The 13,651-nt window shown below is 39.4% G+C and overlaps 1 long non-coding RNA gene across 1 annotated transcript in view; it reads right to left on the bottom strand.

Moving 5' to 3' along the window:
- LOC113133317 (uncharacterized) overlaps positions 1–12,261 on the bottom strand; it is a 29,825-nt gene extending 17,564 nt beyond the window's left edge. Inside the window, exon 1 of the long non-coding RNA XR_003295977.1 lies at positions 11,924–12,261. This is a non-coding gene — a long non-coding RNA (uncharacterized LOC113133317). The remainder of the gene's footprint in view (positions 1–11,923) is intronic.
- Between the last annotated feature and the right edge of the window lie 1,390 nt (positions 12,262–13,651).

The raw sequence follows: 13,651 nt of genomic DNA, 5'->3' as shown, positions 1-13,651 counted from the left end.
GCTGGGTCAGACACACTTGTAATTCATGCCAACAAAATCAAAGAAATATTTTTGTTGAAAGATGTGTATGGCTGAATTTACTTACAGCAACATCTATGCACTTCAGAAAACTTCATAGGTGGTGAAAGGAAAAAAGACTGCTAAGGTACACAGATGGTGTGTCTGCATTCATATGGTGCACGCTCATTTTTAGCTACAGCAAAAGTATGAACTGACTACTTGTCTGCCTTCCCTCTCTTCTCCCTGCTACCCCTGTGAGTGTCCCTGTTTGTGTCTCTTTTCTTTCTATCAGTCTTCAGTCCTAAAGAGAGAGGCGAGAGGAATACAAAAGGGAAGACGAGGAGGAGAGTCCTTTGCCCTGAGGCCCAGTGCCAGCTGCTAGTGCTGCAGAGACTATCCATCCAAACACAGGCAAGCAGGGATGACACTGCTTTGGAATTCAGCCCTTATTGCAAACCCTGTGGGTGAGCCTGTCTTGACAAACCTTAGCTCACTGCTGTTACATGGCACAGTGTCCTAACAGTGATAACAGAAGCTGCCCAGGTCTATGCTCTATAAACAGTGTTGGCATTACAACTGTGCCCATCCCTGATATACATATGGAAAAAAGTGTTTGAACTTTTCTGATGTATTTCTCAGGACCTGTCTCAGAACCAAACCACTCCTCTCTTTCAATCTCGGTTCATTACTCCAGATGGTCTCTCCATCCTGAGAAAGACGATAAAAAATATCAGAGATCTTGTAATTTGTTCTACAGTAAGTGCACTAAAACAAATGTCACCTTTCCTATGTCTCTTAACCGATTCAACATGTCCCCCACCAAGAAATAATGTACAGGGAGATGCTCACAATATGCAAGGCTCAAAACCCGTAAAGGGTTGGGGATTATTCACATTTTATCTAAATTAGATTACATCAAACTATGGGCAAAATGAGCTGATCCAGGTATATTTCTTTTTTCAGAAACATAGTTGTCATTGAGTTTGAAAATTGCAGAGCTTTTCTCCGTGTGGTATTGCTGAAAGATCATCTTTCTGTTGACATATCAACCTGTTTTCCAAGCCCCACTGTTTTGAACTTCTAGCCTTATATGTTAACCTTGGAAATGATGATACTAAAAAAATTGCAGTTGTTGGTATTTATTGTGCACCATCTTCAACTTGCACTCCAGTTTAGATGGTTGTGAATTGATAATATTGGGTGATAGTAATATTCATTGGCTAAGCAGGGAATCAGATGATCTCAAAGACTTTTGTAATGGCCTGAATTTCACACAACTCATCTCCTCTCCAACTAAACCTGACCCTAAAAATTTAGAAAAGGCTACACTTATTGATATCATATTAACAAACACTCCGCATTTCCATAACTCATGCTGTGTTTTTCCCCTTGATTTTATCGATAGGACGTATTTGTGATACAAAGTTAAGCAAAGCAAAACCCTAAATTACAGTAAAGAGATCTTCTAAACATTTTCATGAGCAAGCCTTCCTTTCTGACTTTGTGATCTATAGTGATATTGATTTGACTACAGTAATAACAGACACAGATTTTGGCAAAACCATCAATAGTATGTCAGACAGACATGTGCCAGATGAAAAACCACAATAATCCCTGGTTATACATACAGACATACAGATGTTTAACAGGGTTTTCCTGTGCTCATAAAAAGGGCTAAAAAGTTTTATCCTTTTATTATTTAAATTTTAGGCCTTAAATGTCTTAAATATAGTTTTGATACATTTTGAAAATTATTAATAATGTTTAGGATAATTATTTTAGAAATACATTTATGTTACTACTATAATGTTGTATTAATTTAAACTTTTGTATGTGTGTGTGTTTTTGGAAAAATATTTAGGTGACATATAGTTACATATAGGCATATATAGTTCGACAGCTTGTTATCCCTCCAGTTTGTATTTATCATGCTGCAATAATACTACAATACCAAACCAAACTGGAAACTGAAATTTGTAAATTTTCCATCTGGGTCAGAATGAATCACACATCACTCATAATATGCTGGAGTGCAATTTTTATGAAAAATACTGCATTTGTTGCTTGGTTGAAGCCTGTTAAACACAGCAACATAGAGTGTCCACAAAAGTTAAGGTTCTGTGGACATATCCTTCACTTTTTTGTCAGTATGGACCTGAAATAGGTCTCAAATTGTACTCAAAGTGGTCTAAAAGAGGTTTGATAAAACCTGCAGAAATCCTGATTTAATGCCACATTACTGAAAGGATCTATGAATTGTTTATGATTAATCAGCTTTATTCTGGTCACAAACTAAAAGTTGCATCTGATAAGTCAAAACAACCTTATCATCTCAGCAGTAAAGACGTAAGAGGAAGAGTAAACCAGTTTAGATTAACAATTTGTAACTCATGTTTAGCTTAATATACAACATCTTTACCCATAAATTGAATTGTTGCAATAAAATCTGATGATTCACAGTAGACAGTGGATACTAATGTGTAATGAAGTGCTGCATATAGTTATTTTGGATGCTTCAATACACTCACATTTTCAGTCAGACTTTGTCTGTGTTGCCATGACAAAAAGTGATTCTAAGATCAGTTCTTCAGAGTCAGCTGTTCCAGTTTTAATGTCTATCCTTGCTCAAATGTTTGTCTGAGAAGGGGTAAACTAGTTGAAAAACTCTTACAAGAATTCAAAAGTGGAAAAGCTACATCACATACACTGCACATTTGTAAATTGACTTTTAAATGGATGTGTAGCGTTTTCTCCACACTCAAGTGCACTCAAAGTGCTTTATAGTATTTCCCTATTTACTCCATTCATGCATAAAATCATTCTCACCAATGGCACTGGGAGCAACTTAGGGTTCAGTGTCAAACTGTCAACCCTATGGGTGTGAGTTAGAACAGATGAAGTTAATAAACCCAGTGTGTTTCCATTCATATTCATATTCACATGATTAAAGCGTGCTCCTGCTACAGTAAAGTACCTCTTAAATTCAAGGCAGGTGGCAGTTCTGAGTGAGCAGGGTCGCTCTGGTTGCAAGGGGGAAGTCGATTACCTAAGGCCTCAGCCCTACACATTTCTTAAAAGGATGCAGGAGGGATCCCTTTGCTTCTCCTCACTCTCTCCCTCGGGTGATGTTTCTTGCTCCAGGGAGATGAGAGGGTAAGAGAGAATGAGATGAGGTTTCTGGGAGACAGATGAGATGAAGTGAACACTTGACAGACAGCAGCCCTGGGAGCTGCTCCTGTCTGTGCTGCTGTACAACAGAGACAGACAGAGTGGAAAGACATTCACTTTTTCTAAACTTGAGGAGCAGAGCCAGCAGCTCATTCTTTAAGAGTTCGATTATCTGGAAAATACTGTCGAAGAAGGAATGAAAATCAGTGGCATGAGCATTGCTGGTGAAAAAAATCTTCATAAGTGATGTGATCATGAGACTCAGACCTGAGATATACAAGTAATGACAATGCTACTGTAGAGCTGCTAATAAAACCGCAATGGCTATTTGAAATGCTTGCCAGCTGTAGCTCCAGGATGAGGCGTCTTCAAAGCTCTAAATCTAATCATCAGTGAAGTGAAAGAATTATGATCTGTCTCTACATGTGCTCCAAGGTGAAGACAGGCTCTTTAAAGAAGGCACTATAATCCTGAGAGAACAAAGCCTTCAGATGACCAGTGAGCTGACGTGATGGACTGCTCTGTCTGTCTACCTTCCTGCTGCACATCAGGAACAAAAGGCTGACTATAATAGTTGTGACATACAGACACACGTTTGTAGACACGTACACATACACTGCAAAATGCAGATGACACTGCTAGAGGTCAACCAATTAATCGGTCAGCGTATTCATCAGGCGGATTGTTGCCATTTATAACGTAACTGCCAATGACTGAGCATATTAAGCTGATTAACAGGCAGGTGCATCCACAGGCAGCAGTGTTATTGTCGGTGTGGGACCTGTGTGACACTGCACCTTGTATCACTCAAACTGCCTTTCTACCAGACCTCAGTGGATGTGGGCAAGTGAACTTTTGATGTTTTAAGAGTGAAAAGAAGAACATCACGGGAGAAATCAGCACAAAGTCACACATGTTTAATTAGATAGATGCGAAATGATACCTTTAGAAGCAGCTCAAACACACCTACATTCCACGTCAGCACCTCTAAAAAAAAAAATAACAATAATCAACAGCAATGACCTAACTCATTAGATTTTGTGAATTCCACAATATTTATGGACAGTGAATTGAAGCATTGGTTTAACCCTCACTAACTAGAAATCTGTTATTCCATAGATGGATTTTAGAGTAGGGAGAGATTAGGATGAAGCTAGGGGAAAGAGCGCTGGTCAGAAGGCATAGTATTAATGAGCTCTGTTGAAAGTCCGAGAATCTGACTTTTAGACAGAAAATGTGAATACTCAGTTAAAGAAAACTGGCCCCACATATTGACCAAAAATAATCTGCATCATAAATCGGCCATCGGCTGCCCTGATTTCTAAAAGTCTGCATTGGCATCAGACACAGAAAAACCCATATTGGTTGACCTGGCTACTGCTGTGTGACATATACATGAACAAAACTGCTTTATTAGAAAGATTCTTCCAAGACTTTTCCAAGCAAGTCATCTTTTATCTTCAGCATATCCCCATCACACTTCAAGTCCCAGAGCAATGCCAGAATTAGACTACCACGGTGACGTACTGCAAGTACCTGCCGAATACTGCACAGTATTTCATAAAAAGGTAGATTCTTTGCCGCAGGTTGGTAGACATTTTGTAATTGTTCTTGCTCAGGGGCTACTTAGGGGAATTGTCACAACTACCTGCAGACAGTATGTGGTAACAGTAGATATAACTACACAGATATGATCAGAGTGAACTAAAAAACACATCAGTGCACAAATGCCATTATGGATTTATGGCTATGCTGAAAAGTCAACCATATTCTCTGTCAGCAGAGCTTTTACAGCTCTATTGTGAAGAAGTCCCATAAACACGCATTTCTCATAAAAAGTTATGTTGACTGCCACCAACCATTGAAACTATCTCCACCCTAAAACAACAGTCTTTTAATGAGGATCCTGCCCTGTAAGCAAGTGCACGCGGTTGCTCTTCCCCTGTCATATTTCTGACAATAGTTGCTAAAGCCATGTTTGCTGCCTGCGGTAGCTGATATCTCTGTGATTTCAAAAGGAACCACAGGAGAACACACATCACCATATCAACTATAGGACTGACATCTTAACGACTGTATCTTCAGTGTATGCTGTTACACTCAAAGCTCTCCTACATGCTAGGTGCTATACCTGAAGGTTTGGGCCAGTAATGAGCACTAGAATGCAAACTGTCAGATTCTGTCAAATGTAAGTAAACACAGGGTGAAAGAAACGAGTTCAGAGCACTTACAGTGCTAACCACATCACAACAAGGAGTGTGTGCTGTGATAGATTTTGTGAGAAATACAAAAACGTCACCTGGGGACAGAATAGATATTGAGGTTTCTGATGCGGTGTAGATCTGTGGTCCATCTGGTGCTTACACAGGCCATCATGCAGCTATTTATTCATCAAAACTTTGTGTATTATCATCTATGAATGTGCTGTTTTAAATAGATGCAAGTGCATCTGTTACCTAATCTATCGCTTATACCAAACATGCCAACAAAGCTCTCCTTTCAGTAAACAGAACATCAGTTTGAAACCTCTATGCTATGCCTACTTATGCTGTGAATGCTGCTTGTGAGTGTATTGTGCAATTGAGCTATCTCCCATTGTGAGTAATGCATGTGGAGTGAGTCGGACTGAGAGAATCCTTTTTGCAGCTGTATCAATATGATGACCTCAGGTTAACTCAGGCTGAAATCCCTCTGGCCCTAAAGTGACAGGGACTTCAGAGTAGAGAGGAGATGAGAGGAGACAGGGACTTCAGACAGGAGAGGACAAAAAAGGGCTAACCCAGTTAGGTCTGTGTGACTCTATTAAAATTCTGTCTGTTCCCTAGGTATCAGATTAACCTAGTTAAAGCTTTACCCGATGATTTGCTTCTAAAGCTCTGTTACAGTGGCCGGTTCTTGGTCAACTCCCTGACACTGCTTGTTGTTATACGGTTGCTCAGCTATGCTGGCCAAGTCTTGAAGAGGTCCCAGTGGACCCAAATGTCTTTCATTTCACAATAATTGCTCCTGGGAACATCTAGGCTTTAGAAATGGCTTTATACCCTTTATATCAAATAGGGTTCCTTGGACTTCATGGGTTTGTTTTCCTCTGTTCAAGTTGTATGAATTGTGGGGCTTGTGGGAAAGTGTGTTTCTTTCTAAATTATGTCTAAGCAAATCATTTTGGCACAGGCGGAAATCAGGTTCTACACACATCTCAAGGAGAACTGAAGCAAAAAGGTTGTACCCAACTAGGGCTGTGCAATTAATTGAATTTTGATTTTAATTTTAACACCAAATGATCACAAAAACAATGTAATTGAGAAAAAAGACGATTATTTTGTGTTTTTCTTATCTTGTCTTCTGTTTTGAATGACAGGCGCACTCACTCAGCTGATTGTGCCAGTGAGTCAAGTTGTGTGTGTGCTATCTGGTGGTATTTAAAAAAATCAGAGCAAGTGAAGATGGTGGATGGAGGGCTGCAATGAGTTTTTTACCTTTAAAACTCACTGAAATCAAGCAATTCTTACCTAAACCTAATTCTAACCTGAACCCTAAAACCCTAAAGTCTTAACTGTCACAACTCTTGAAGTTGTGATGACTGGCTAAACTGTTCTCACGGTGATGGCCTTGAACAGCACACAAACACACATACTTATTATACTCAGGCTGTATTCTCTGAATACTGAGAACAGATTTGAAATGTAAATCCCTTCTGTCAAATGCCACAAGTCCTCTCAGCATTGGTGACCAGCCAACCACAGCAATGCCCACAGAGTCAGTACAAAGAAAAGTCTTCCACCTCTGAACACAAAGGTACACATAGTACTGGCTTAGTTGATTTTGCTATTAGGGCTGCAATGACTCCTCGAGGAATTTGATCACAAAAAATCCTCTAAGTAAATTCTTTGCCTCGAGGAATCATTTAATTACCATCACTTGCGTTTCCGGAGCTGCTCCGCCTAGGGATCATTGTTCCACACGGACCGTAATCACTGTCGCACAACACATTTCAGTATCAAAAGGTGGTGCTATGGCAGAGAGCGAAACCGTCCGTAAAAAGCAGAAAATGTCCAAAGTTTGGGATCATTTCAAACTTCAAAAAGATGACAACACGGTGCAATGTGTGTGTTGTAAAGTAGAACTGGCGAACCACAACAGCACTTCGTAAATGCTTCAACATCTGAACAGAAAACATCCAGTTTGTTCACCCAGCGGAGCCGACACAAGGTAACATCATTTCAAGGTAACCAGTCGTTTCTGTCACGTATTACACAATAGTATTATTATTTAACAATGCTAAAGTCTATTTTATCAGATTACTCGAGTAATCGCTGAAATATTCGGTAGAATACTCGACTCCAAAAATAGTCGATAGCTGCAGCCCTATTTGCTATTAGTCCCAGTTTTAATGTGACACCAACTCTAAGTGTAGGTGCTGCTTTTTAGTGTTATATGTGTGTTATGTTTGTAACTTCCATGTGAAGACAGATTGAACACGAAACATAAAACTAAACAGCTGCTACCAAAAATGTACCAGCATTCAGCAGGTGGTGGTTGTAAATATCCTGTCCTTACTCTGACTCTTCGTCGTCCATCATTGACAAAGAGGCATAAAATACAAAACAGTTTTGCACCATCTGTACCAAATACAGTGAGCGACGTATGATTAAGGCTCTCCTTGAAAACTTGCATCTGTGGTGAAATTGTGAAGTTAGTTGTTTAGAGGAAAAGACAGAATAATATAGAATCAATGTTAGAAGTTTGAATGTCAGACTTTTTCATGAAAAATTTCTCGGGGCTTTGTCTGTGCCCGAATGTGGCTGTGACAGCAAATTTAGCGCTTAATGAGCTGAAGAAATTATATGACGTGCATCCTGTTTAAACGCTGCCAGGAACTAAAAGGCCTTCAGTCAAGCTAAGTTTATGGGGCTTCATAAAAATCTTGTGATACCAAAAGGCACTGGGATGATTTTACACTGAGGTTGACATAATATGAAACACCTCCAGCCTGTAAAATCATGACATAGCTAAAAAAAAAACAACGAAAAACAGACCATAACAGGGTGTCTTTTTTTTCTCCATGCACAGACAATGACAAACACAGACACATAATCCTATCATTTTAAACTGCTTACCATAACTGTATTTTATTCTGCATCTCATACCCCTATGCACACACACACTATCCAATCATTGTAACGTCCTTCATTTTCTCACACATATTTCACTGCTTTATTCACAGTTATTTGATTCAACACTAAAAATCACTTATAAAACCAAGGAAAGCCTTGTACTCAGACGTATACTGTACTGTTCTTTATATAAAGAACAGTACAGTATACTCAGACGTATACTGTACTGTTCTTTATATAAATGAATGAAATCATTTCAGCTTCCTGTCATTAATGGTTATCTGGTATGGTTATTTATCTCTAAATATATCTCCAACAGGGCAGCACGGTGATTGAGTGGTTGGCACTGTTGCCTCACAGGAAGAAGGTCCTGGGTTTGCAACCCGGCCTTTCTGTGTGGAGTTTGCATGTTCTTAAGGAATAAGCGGGTATAGATGATGGATGGATGGATATATCTCCAACAGAAATCACATAACTAGTCAGACTGTGAGATCAGATAAAAATGTCAGTCCATTTCTTTCCACTCTAATCACCACAGTAGCTTTTGTTGCCACTAAAGAAAGCACACGTAGGCACAGAAGAATGACAGGGAAATTTGCTACCACATTGTAATTACGAAGCACAAACAGCAACACAATATTAATCAAGTGCATGACAAATTTAACAGAATGATTGTTTTGATAAAACACAAACTCATCATATTACAATACGGCCATTTCAGGTGCTCTCTTCAGCAGAGCTCTTTATTTAAAGAACCTATGAAGGTAGTGTTGTCTTATTAGTTTAAAATGAGTTTGATTTTTTTTTGGGGGGGGACATGCATATTTCCTCTCTTGCTCAAAGTTAATACCTGAAAAATGCTTTACAAAAATCCAGCACCTCCTATATAAATCTTTCTTTCATTAGTAGTTTCTTCTTGCACTATTGTATTATACATGTTGATACACATGTATAGACACACACTGGTTACTGTGCATGCCTTGTGTGCATATGAAAAATCTAACAAAATGTTTAATATTAAAACCTAAAGAATTACAAATGAGTATACTTGGTGTATCAATTGATCATGTTGTTTTTTGTTGTTGTTTTTTTTTTTCAAATCTGTGTGTGCATGATACAGTAGATCTGCTGATTTATAAACCTCTGTAAGCTTATGCCGCAGAGCCCATAACCACTTCATAAATGACTGCAGGATTGGGAAGAATTAAGAGTTGAACAGACAGGAAGATGGTTTTTCAGTGGTCACTTTGCTGAAAGCATTACTAAATGGTAGACAGTGTGTAACTAATGCGGTTAAGTGTGGTTTTCCATCTTTTCTGTTGAGTATATCAAAAAGAGAGAGAGATGAGATGAGATGAAGAGATGTGAGAGGATGATGACCACCATGAAGATAACAATCCCATTGCAGGGAGATTGAAGCTTGAATGGAGATCCGATTCTCGCTATAATTAAAACCCAGAGTAGATTACTGGCAGTGTATTCTGACAAATTGATGGGTCTTCTCTATAAATGAAACTATGGTTTAAATCGGATCCACAAGCTTGAGCTTGCCTCAACAAAGACTGCATATGCCAAAACACAGTGTCTATACAAGCATAAAATTAGAAAAGGGTTTTAGGTGTTATATTGGCCATGATTACAAAGCTGGGCCTGTTTTGTTGAGGCAGCATCTACGCCTCCTTTAAAGCCAAAAAAATCCTGAATGGGAATATGAGCACTGTGCTCACTGCATTCGATCTGTGTGATGTGTGGTTAACTCCTGCATTCACTACCATAAATCCTATTCAAAACAGTTACAGTTAGTATAACTGCTTTAAAAAGTAGGTCCTACAAGTAAAACAAGGTGTTCATCATATTTTATTAGTGAGGGGGAAGTGACTGTGATACTGTATTACTGTGAAACTCTATAGTGCTGAGATGCTCTGGGTTGTTGTTTGCAGTGATTTCACTAACCTGAGTGACAGTCTACTGAGGTTTCTGATTATTTTAACAGTTAGATGATTAAACCAGCAGCTTTATTAAACCTGGATTGACCAGGCTCGGGCAAAATACATAAAATATCTCTGCCACTCGGTGTTCCAGACATGAAACAAAAACTTCTTCTCTTCTCACTGCTGCAATTCAGCACATATACAACACAATGCACCGACAAAGAACAAAGGAAAAGAGGGAGTATATATATAGATGGGGAAAACAGATCTAATCACACACAGATGAAAGTAATGTAATTAATAAACACAAAGCTACCTGGGATCAATACAGGAGGAAACAGGATGTAACCAAAATTAAAGTCCAAAACCAGAACTCAGAAATATACATCATAACACATGGGTTGTCTGAGAAATACTGCTGTGCTCTTTTAATGGAAAGGGAAAAGAAAAAAAGATGAGAAATGTTTACTTATTTAGAGATTAAAATGTATTATTATAGAGAAGTACATAATGATATGAATCAGGGTTTTCTGGAAGCTCTGGTTTCATGCACTTTTTGTACCGTGTACCACTTATTCCTTCTTAATTTCCATCACCTGTTCCATAGCTGATTGTTCAAAGAAGACCACTCACAGTGCAATCCTGTGGCATACCTACATAAAACAACTGAACTTTATTTTTTTTTAAAAATAAGCACCTTTTACAAGTTGCAATGCTTACGTGTGTTAAATTGACCCCAATAGAGCACTTTTATAGGCCTCTTGTGCAAACGTAAAACATTTGCAACAAACATGCAAAGCACAAAGAAGAGAAGGAACGAGAAGAACATCTCCCCTTACGATCTCCATCTCTTTTTCTGAGCATCTCCATTTACTCTATCCTTCAGGGCAGTCTGACTGCTGTTGTCTCTTAGCAACGCTGCCAGGCAAATCAATGGAGGGGAAAAGTGAGAGACATGAGAATGAGGAGGGTGAGAGGGGAGGAAGAAGTGGGGAGAAGGACAGATAGGTGTCAAGTGTATGAAGAGAAGGGGAAGGAGCAAACAGGATATGTAGGAATGGAGAGATAGGAAGAAGATGTGGGGGAAAGGGGTGAGGGAAGGTGGGAAAAGAAATGAATGAGAGAATGTTTAAATGTCAAGCCCTAACCGTGTCCTTGCATTGAATGCCATGTGGGACCAAAATGTCAGGAAGATAATGCAGGGACTATTTTGAGACACTTTCTCGTGCTGTATACTCTGTACACTGACTGCTGGACTCTAGGAAAACACTGCTTTAAATTTAGCGGTTCACCTGCCCTTAGTACTCCCCGAGGTGGAATTTTTACTTTTCATTTTTACTTTTTTTATTTTTTTATTTTTTTTTAATTTTTTAAGAACTGAAAGATCAATCAAGGCTTGGATGAGAAAAGTGCTCATACTTTGTGTCACTCAACTGATTTACCGACGGGGAAAGAAGACAAAAGAGGCGGACATTTGTGAGACAGGTCACCGACTACAGTGCATCTCCGGCCGGGCAGAGGGAGATGCAAAGCGCCGATGGCCTCCGACACCAGCAGCAGACACTGGAGGGGGAGGATGATGAGGATGCTGCCTGCCTCTTCGTCATTATCACCACAACAGCACTATTATCCCGACATGTGTCTGTGTGCCCCCAAAACACCCTGGGTAGAAGCCACCGGGCAGCAATAAAATCGTTTTTAGAGGCTCACCTTGCTGTGCCAGTTGTCTTTCTGAGTGAGATCCCAAATCAGCCTTGGTTTCAACAAGCGGTCCGTTTCCAGGCTTGCTCGCTGCGGCTTATTTCAGGGATCTAGCGATTCTCGTCGTTCACGGGATGCGGTCACGTTGTCTGAATTTCAATGTGTGTGTGTTTCCCTGCTCTGTGGATGCAAAGCTAAAGGAGCGACGGAATTTACACGGACCTCGGCTGAGACGATGACAAAATAAAAACACGGTAGCTACTGTGTGCAAAAGCAACGAGTAGCAGATGTTGAGGCGGCTAAGCGCTGCATATAAATGAGTGATGAGACGGTGTCCAAACCGAGCAGACGAGCAGACTGCTGCCCAGGACGGCCCTCCACGGCGAGGCAGGGGGAGCAGGAGGCGGCGTCGGTCCGTGTCTTCCTGGGAGGGCCGGTCCTGGTAGACCCCGGCGCCCACCGCCGTCACGCTAAACTGGCATAAAATTACAACTTCCTCTTACCCCTTTCCACAATTTAAAAAATACTGTGTTTTTTAACTATAAAATGATGTGGTAATATGTAATATGCCATTTTCTTTTTATTGTTCTCAATGTTGTATTTAACGCAATGTTTGCTGCTGTTTCTGTCTTTCGCCTTTATTTTCGATGGTTTATTTTCCATTTGCAATTGTTTTCTAATATCAAATCGTGAAAAGGAAAACAAAACAACACAAGCATATAGTATAGATACATGCTGCATTCATACCTCTATATAATACTATAATCCTGAGCACCACTGCAGTTATATCTTGAAAAATCACAAATACACTCATTGAGTTTCCAGTAATCATTTTAAACTAAAGGGCATTCCCAAAACATCGCCTGTATGCATGAATAGTCACAGTGATCTAGTAAATGTTCAAAATAGGAGGACTCATTGGGCCAAGGGAATAAATTCAAAACTAGTGTCAAAAAAAAACAAGTTTAGAGGCAGAGTGTTAGGGAGTTATTTACATTTATTAAATGCATTTTGTGGTTATCATGTAGTCAGTTTCATTTCAAACAGCCTGTAAACTCACATTTGAATATTGAACAGATTATAATTCAATAGCATTTGATTGCATCCAGTACAGCACTAAAGTCCAGTAATTAGATTGTGCTGACTTCACTGAAAAACTAGCCATGAGGATATGAACCCACTTGAACTCATTTCATTCTCTCTGTATTTTTTAATAGCTTTTGGGCCATGTGGTAATCTTGTCCCCCTATTTATATTCCTGATACATGCAAATGTAGTTTTTACCAATACTATTGGTTACTACATAGTCAGGACTTACAAATTAACAGCTTCTGGAAATATGATACCAAGACATCCTCACTTACATCCAGTACTGCATACTGATGAGTGGAAAACGTCTATGCTTTGCTACAAATTACTACAGATCAAAAGTTAAAAAACTAATTTTGTCTTTATATGGCACATGTGCCCAACTTCTCTCCTTGAATAATAAATCATTTTTATCGACTGAATTGGTTCCTAAATAAAACACTTTTGTTCACAAAACTCCAGCAGTCACTCGGTGCAATATAGCACTGCTGTAGAGGTGATTTTTCAGTGTGATATTTTAAAATGTGTGAGCCACTCTTGCTCACTGGATTGCCTGCAAAACAGCTCCGCTCAGTTTTCATTTTCTGGTTCACTCAGCACATCAAATGGTCCATGGAACTGAGATTCCACCAGGACTGGTATTTAATA

Source organism: Mastacembelus armatus, chromosome 6 (genome assembly GCF_900324485.2).
Source record: "Mastacembelus armatus chromosome 6, fMasArm1.2, whole genome shotgun sequence".
In the NCBI taxonomy this organism is placed as follows: domain Eukaryota; kingdom Metazoa; phylum Chordata; class Actinopteri; order Synbranchiformes; family Mastacembelidae; genus Mastacembelus; species Mastacembelus armatus.
Note: the sequence above shows the minus strand (reverse complement) of the source record. Positions and strands in the feature narration are given on the sequence as shown.